The 8267-nt window shown below is 40.2% G+C and overlaps 1 non-coding gene across 1 annotated transcript; it reads left to right on the plus strand.

Moving 5' to 3' along the window:
* Nucleotides 1–329: 329 nt before the first annotated feature.
* LOC112063535 (U6 spliceosomal RNA) lies at nucleotides 330–433 on the plus strand. Its single transcript, XR_002891042.1, has one exon. It is a non-coding gene; the product is annotated as a U6 spliceosomal RNA (small nuclear RNA).
* The last annotated feature ends 7834 nt before the right edge of the window (nucleotides 434–8267 follow it).

Here is an 8267-nt window from a genome sequence, read left to right on the forward strand (position 1 = left end):
CCCTCTAGGCGGTCACAAAGCACCGAGCTGATCTCCCTGTGCTATGTGGCTGCTTCCCACTAGCTATCTATTTTACATTTGGTAGTGTATATATGTCCATGCCACTCTCTCACTTCGTCACAGCTTACCCTTCCCCCTCCCCCTGATCACATTGTTGAACAATTTTATGGTTCTGTTATTTCTCTCTCCCTATAGTTTAGCTTTTCCATTTTATTGATTTTATTTCTTTGCCATCGTCTATTTCAGAAGGGAAACACTGAATCTGGAATTGCCCCTTCTCTGAAAAAGGTAGAGAGCTCATGTCATGGTCGACAATAAGAGGTCCCCTTGTACTCAATTTGGCAGAGCAGGTACTAAGATTGGAACGAAGCAGAGATTAGCATGGCCCCTGCCCAGGGATGACACACAAAATCATGACGTATTCCATATTTTTTTCTAGGAACCATCTATCTATATGATGGCACCAAATGATTCAGACAGATGCTTAGGCTGAGGATGTCTTGTTTCTCCGCTTTGAGTTAACTTTGTCAATGCTGCCACCATCATAAGTCTCCTCAGAAATTACTGAGATGACATGGGTGGAATATGCATGGTGCTGAAAATCAGTCTGACTTCACCTCTAGCTTCCTGTGTGACCTGATGCATGTCACTTAAGCCTGTTGGGAATTTTATTTTTCCTACATTGATCCTCAAGCAATAGAAGGTTGCTCATTTCTGACTCATGGGGAAAATATAATGAATTGAAAATTCTCTCAGTTGGATCTGTCCCCTCCTCCCCAACCAAGGCTCTATAGTAAAATAACCTACAGGCCTTTGGTGATGGGAAGGTATCACCTTGTGTTGATTTGGACTCCATCAGGAAATGCAAATCCCAAGTTCATTGGTATCTGCTTAACTTTTTATAGGAAGGGCACAGGAGGAAATCCATCTTACCTGTGCTGCCTATATCACTTTGGTAACCTTGCATTTCATGCCCTTTATATATACATGCCTGGACCTTTACTGTCTTCTTTATGAATGGAACCACCTCCATCATCATCCCTGTCACCTTTGTGTTAAAGCCCATCATTTATTCCCAACCCCTGAGTGTCTACAAAATGAAATTAAAAATTAAAGAGAAAAAAAGAGGAAAAGAATTCCTCTTAATCCATCTAAAACAGTTGTAAGGGTCAAAATAACAATACATTTGTTTAATTTTTACTGCAAAATTAAAACATTAGGAAATATGGTTAGCAAAGGAAGACAAAAAATATAAGCAAAATGAAATAAATAAAAACCACCCATAATTCTAACAACCAGATATAACCACTGTAAATAACTGGCATATATCTTTCTAGACATATACATGTATTTTGTGTTTACAAAATGAGTTTATACTGTTCATTCTGTTTGGTAACCCTCTCCTTTCTATGTCACTAAGTAGATTTTTATTGCATCACTTTTAGTGATTACAGTGTATTTCATTCTATTGATATATCTTATTTAACCAATCCCCTATAGTTGGGACTTAAGTTGTTTCTTTTTTGTTTTTATTTATTAAAATTTTTTTGTTATTTTTAATTTTTTAATTGAAGTATAGTTGCTGTACAATATTATATAAGTTACAGGTGTATGATATAGTGATTCACAATATTTAAAGGTTATATTCCATTTATAGCTATTATAAAATATTGGCTATATTCCCCATTTTGTATATGTCCTTGTAGCTTACTTATTTTATACCTAATAGTTTGTACTTCTGAATTCCCTCCCCCTATACTGCCCCTCTCCAATTCCTTCCCCACTAGCAATCATTAGTTTGTTCTCTATATCTGTGAGTCTGCTTCTTTTTTGTTATAGTCACTAGTTTGTTGTATTTTTTAGATTCCACATACAAATGATATCATACAGTATTTGTCTTTCTCTGTTTGACTTATTTCACTTAGCATAATGCCCTCCAAGTCCATCCAGGTTGCTGCAAATGGCAAAATTTTGTTCTTGGATTGGAAGAATCAATACTGCTAAAATGATCATACTACCCAAGGCAATCTACAGATTCAGTGCAATCCCTATCAAAATACCAATGACTTTTTTCACAGAACTAGAACAAATAATTGTAAAATTTGTATGGAAGCACAAAAGATACCAAACAGCCAAAAAACAATCTTGAGAAAGAAGAACAGAGCTAGAGGAATCATGCTCCTTGACTTAAGACTATACTACAAAGCTACAGTCATCAAAACAGTATGGTACTGGCACAAAAACAGACATGTAGAACAATGGAACAGAATAGACAGCCCAGAAACAAACCCATGCACTTATGGTCAATTAATCTACAACAAAGGGGCAGCAATATAGAGAAAAGACAGTCTCTTCAACAAGTGGTGCTGGGAAAACTGGACAGCTACATGTAAAAGAATGAAATTAGAACGTTCTCTAATACCATATACAAAAGTAATCTCAAAATGGATTAAAGACATAAATGTAAGACCAGATACTATAAAACTCCTAGAGGAAAACATAGGCCCAACACTGTTTGACATAAATTACAGCAATAATTTTTTAAATCTGTCTCCTAAAGCAAAGGAGATATAAGCAAAAATAAACAAATGGGACCTAATTAAACTTAAAGGCTTTTGCACAGCAGAGGAAACCATCAACAGAATGAAAATACAACCTACTGAATGGTAGAACATATTTGCAAATGATATGACCAATAAGGGATTAATACGCAACATATATAAACAGCTCCTACAACTCAACATCAAAAAACAACAACAACAACAACCTGATTGAAAAATCGGCAAAAAGAACTGAATAGACAGTTCCCCAAAGAGGAAATGCAGATGGCCAACAGGTACATGAAAAGATGCTCAGCATCACTAATCAACAGGGAAATGAAAATCAAACCACAATGAGATATCACCTCACACATATCAGAATGGCTATCATGAAAAAGTACACACATAACAAATGTTGGCAAGGATGTGGAGAAAAGGGAACCCTTATACACTGTTGGTGGGAATGTAAATTGGTGCAGCCACTGTTGAGAGGGGAAGTGTAGTGGGCTGCATCTGGAGTTTAATTGAAGTGGCAAAAATACCATTACAGAAAGTGTAAACAGTGAAATAATTTGCACTTAAAATTATACCCGAGGGGAGGAGAGGAAAAGGAGACACGACTTTAACTCAGAAATGGATTTCCTTAAAAGGTGGAAGCATGCTAAAATGGGAACCTGGAAAGGTGAGGTATCGGGATCTGCTGTCAGGGATCTTGGAAAGTTGAGCTTTGGGACTAAGTTTAGCTTCTTCCTGAGAGATAAATTATATCAGCTCTGCTGTTCAGACTGGGAATGTGCAACTAATAAGTCAGTTCCTGCTGCAATTCTACTATGTTTCTGACAACCTGCATCTCGGTAGCTTAGAATAACAGATATTTATTTTTCACTCATGGTCTGCAGGTCAGCAGCAGCTGCTCCTCTTCAGACTGAATACAGGTTTCAGGATGCAGGTCTGTCCTGCACACCTTCTTCCAGGATGCATGCTGAAGGACCACGGGCTTCTAGAGCTGGATCTAACTTGCGAAGCCCCTGAAGTTGGTGCTCGGAAATATCACGTGGACTTCTCTGTCCACATCCCATTGGCCAAAGCAAGTCACATGGCCAAACCCATGTCTGAATTATGGGTAAGTAGACTCTGCCCAACAGGGAAAGGGAGCATAGAAGAGGAATACAATCAATTACAGCAACTCTTGAAGGTATTGTACATTAATGAAGGTGTTGCATGAGCTAGTTTCCCCTGGAAGTGCTCCCAAGAAGAAAAAAGTGGACAATAAAAGGGAGGGAAAACCACAAAATGAACAGCTTGATGTATAATTCCCTGGAGGAAGTCCCTCAACAAGCTCCTGACCACCTCTAGGTATAGGACAAGGAAAGTATGTTGAAAGTGTGGCCCTAGGGCAGGGTGGATCCTGGTTTTGAGGGGTTGCAACTTATACATATAACTTGGGGGACTTCCTTTAAGAAAAAAATACAAAATTACAAATATAAAATTATATTTTAAAGATTTTATTTAAAATGAGAAAATAAACCACAAATCACACATTTTGAAAAAATTGATAATTACCAAAAATATCCCCAAATTCAGAAAAATGATTTTTAATTGACTGACTACCTGACATACCACTATACTAGGTTTTCCTAGATTTTTTGGCTGCAAATATTTCGATAGTCTCTGACAACAATTTTGTAATATCACGTCTGTGGAAAGACTAGATAGATTTAGTCATTCCTCTAGCATGAAAGCTTCTGACTCTATTCCAAACCTGTTTTTCCTCTACAGCTCTACACTTCTGGCCTCAGGGACCCTGAGCCATGTTCATAGAATAATACCACCACTGGCCCTGGACCTTGATGCTGAATGAGTTAACACACTGGTTAGGAAGAGCATTCCTGGGAACAACCCAAATATCTATCAACTGATGAATGAATGAACAAAATGGAGTATTATTCAGGCATGAAAAGGAATAACATACTGATTCATGCTACAACATGGATGAGCCTTGAAAACACTATACTAAATGAAAAAAGCCAGACACAAAAGGCACACATATTGCATGATTCCATTTATATGAAATGTGCCGAATAAGCAAATTCAGAGACAGAAAGTAGATTAGGAGGGGATTTAGAGATTAGGAGTCAGCTGGTGGGGGGAAGGGAGAGAACAGGTAGTGAACTGATGTGGCTTCTTTCGGGAAGTGATGAAAATGTTCTAGAATTAGTTGTGATGGCTGCACCACCTTATGAATATACTAAAATCGCTGAATTGTATGCTTTAAAAGGGTCAAGTTTATGATATATGAGTTATAGCTCAATTTAAAACATTTAAGAAGAGAATTCCTGAGAGCTACTCGTATATTCAAACCGCCAGAAATAACTGTACCCAGAGTACCTGCAAACTATACATCACACTGAACCCAAACTCAATGTGTGTCTTTAACACTCCTTTAGCCAGACCCCAAAATACCCCAAAATATCACATGGCTGCCATGTGATATGAAGGGATGGTGATGGAGGGAGGTCAGCATAGAAAGAGACACTGGTTTTACTCTTGCAAATTTTACAAAACCATGTGACCAGGTGAACACATCATCAGGGCCTAAAACTATCCTTTCCCACCCAGTCACCACCCCACTTCCCTAACCCCACCCCTGTGTAGGTCACACACATTTAAGTTTTAGAAAATTATCAAGGGGTCCTGGATCTTTTTATACAGCTTCCTGAAGGCAAACAAAGCAATGCTTTCTTAACTAAATTATTAAATCCTATTTACACTGTATTAATACCTGAATAAACCGACACACTTCCCCTTTAAAAAAAAAAGGAGAGAGAGCTTTAAAAGGTTTCTTTCCTTATTCAGGACTTTGCAATTTTTCCCCTTCTCCATGAAATAAGAGAGTAGCCTCTGATTAGAATCTCTCTCAGCAGGGTCTGACCCTGCTCAGAGGATCAACGCCCAAATTTCATCTCACCACCAAGGTCTAATGAGAATTCCAGAGCCCTCCCAATCCTCTCTGGTCTTCTGACTCAGCCCTCAGGCTGACCCTCACCCACGTGGAACCCCCTCTCCCCAGATGTAGCCCTAAGCATGGCCTGCACCTGGCTGGCTCCTGCTCAAGCCTCTCCCGTACTCAGCTGGATTGGACTCAGGTGTCCATAAATTCTCCAGCTGCATGGACCCAAACTGCTTCTCAGCCTAGAGGAGGAGCCTTGCCAGATGCAGGGGCTTGACATCCACTCATTTGGGGATTATGTAATTTCAAACTCCAACAGGCAAATATGTGGAGATATTTTTCTGTGTTTCTGACTTTGAGCGGCCTATTTCCTAAAGGACAAAAAAAATTCTTTGGATGCAAACTTCTAACTTCCCACTCAGATATTAACAAGAAATCAGTTTTAAGAAAAATAAATTGTCCCTGCTTCCTAACCAAAAGTTCATGTCCTCTTCTTATCTCACTTTTGGCAAAGGTGGGTGAATAAGCACTAATCCCAATGGCCATAGAAGGTTGGCTTCTGAGATATCTGGCTAGTTTAGCCCAAACTGAGACTTTAATTTCAAAATGGTGTACTAAGTACAAGTTGAAGTTTCCTCTGAGTGCCTAGAAATAATTTTGCTTAAAAACTAGATTAAGAATTTAAAGAATAAATGTTGAGGCAGGTGGATTGAAAAGGAAATCTGTAGACTAGACTCATCTGAGACTGCTGAGAAAGGCAGGCACAGACTACTGAGGGTGGAGGGTACACCTGGAGGTTACACAGACTTGCAGCAGAAAGGGCTCCAGGGCAATAGACAAGGCATAGATACCATAGCAACAGCAGCCAGGAAGCAATGATGGGGTGTCTGCCCCCAGGCTCTGTCAGATCAGAGATAGGGCAGCAGCCACTGATGACCTCAGGAGGGAGTGGTGAGTACCAACATCTAACAGACCAACCACTAAGATGCCCTGACAGGTGGCACACCCTGTCCTTCCTCTTCCTGAAAGCAGGCCAGGATGCAAGCTACAAGGGCAACTCTTGCCTCTTTCCCAGGCAGACCATGCAAACAGATGCAGCAGAGAATCTAACAGGGAATCTCAACCACAAAGCTAAATTCACAATCAAGGAACATGAAGTATTCAAGAAAATCAACCTCCATGAGTGAGACAATGAACTAAAGCAATGGAAGAACTTATATATGATGAAACAAGGTTAATGGAATAAACAAAACTTATTAATAATCAGCACTTAAAAACTAGAACCCTATTGCCTCATTCTCAGGCCACCAATATTTTCCCTCTTCAAACTGCAATCCATTCCAAAATAGGGCACTCCCTATATAGTAGGAGCATTTTTTAAAAATAAATTTATTTATTTTTAAATTTATTTTTGGCTGTGTTGCGTCTTTGCTGCTGCACGCGGGCTTTTCTCTAGTTGCGGCGAGCGGGGGTTACTGTTCCTGTGGTGCGCGGGCTTCTCATTGCGGTGGCTTCTCTTGTTGTGGAGCACCGGCTCTAGGAACGCGGGCTTCAGTAGTTGTGGCACACGGGCTCAGTAGTTGTGGCGCACGGGCTCAGTTGCTCCGCAGCATGTGGGATCTTCCCGGACCAGGGCTCAAACCCGTGTCCCCTGCATTGGCAGGCAGATTCTTAACCACTGCACCACCAGAGAAGTCTCAGTAGGAGCATTTTTAAAATATTTCTTTATTTTCCCAAATAAAAGCTATTTGGGGGAACTAACTTGCATTTGAGTGAGGAAAGGTCCACATATATGGATACCTGCTTCATTTCCTCTGCCCATTATTTTAAAGCAAAGCCAGGTATCCGGTCATTTCATCCATAAACCCCTTCTGAAGGAAGAGGTTTTCATGTGGACTTGGAGAATGGATAGCCCATAGATAGGCAGAGAGGAAGGAGTGTGGAATGAAATGAAAGTACAAGGAAAGGTTTGGACAGGAGATGAAAATTGTATGTACAGAGGCAGGAGGAAATGATTTTGGATGGATGGAAGGTTGGACACATTGGGGGGAAATAATTATGAAAAGTTTCAAATGCCAGCCTGAGGATGTGGGTTTCTACAGGGAAGTTTTAATTAGATAATTATACAAGGTTTTAAGCGTGGTATGAGTCAAGCAGTGTTTTAATGAGAATCCTCTGGGGTGAGCGTGGGCCCAGGGGATCCAAGGAAAACAAAATGAATAGAGGGTGGAGGAGCATAGAGGGCCCCGTATTATAATTCAGCCCAAAAAGGGCCCAGACCACCTGGTGATGGTAGAAATGGAGAGGAGGGATGAGCTAGGATGCATTTTAAAGATTGAAAGTGCAGAATTCAGTGCCTGGCTCACCAAAGTGGTTAAGGAAAGAACAAGAGATGGCTACGAGGCTCCAAGTCTGGGCAGCTTGGAGACTGGACTTGTCATTTACAAAGTTAAAGAAAATGGGAAGAAGAATCTCTTTGGGAGATTATGAGTTTTATTTTGGATTTAATAATGGGATGCCCAATTATAAATATCTGGTAGTCTGTTGGAGATGCAGGATTGGAACCTGGTGAAAGTGATACAGAAGGTTTCCATTTATTCATCTAAAATTGGTCGTTGATATTAGTTTTATGTATGGAGAATGGCAAGAGAAAGAGGGAGAGAGGAAGGGAAGGGAGAGGAAGGAAAAGGGAGGGGAGGAAAGAACAGGGGAAGGTAGGGGAGAGGAAAAGTGAGGGAAGGAGAGAAAAGGAGAGGAAAAGGAGCAAGTCAGGAGGA

The sequence above is a fragment of the Physeter macrocephalus genome, chromosome 11 (assembly GCF_002837175.3).
Source record: "Physeter macrocephalus isolate SW-GA chromosome 11, ASM283717v5, whole genome shotgun sequence".
In the NCBI taxonomy this organism is placed as follows: domain Eukaryota; kingdom Metazoa; phylum Chordata; class Mammalia; order Artiodactyla; family Physeteridae; genus Physeter; species Physeter macrocephalus.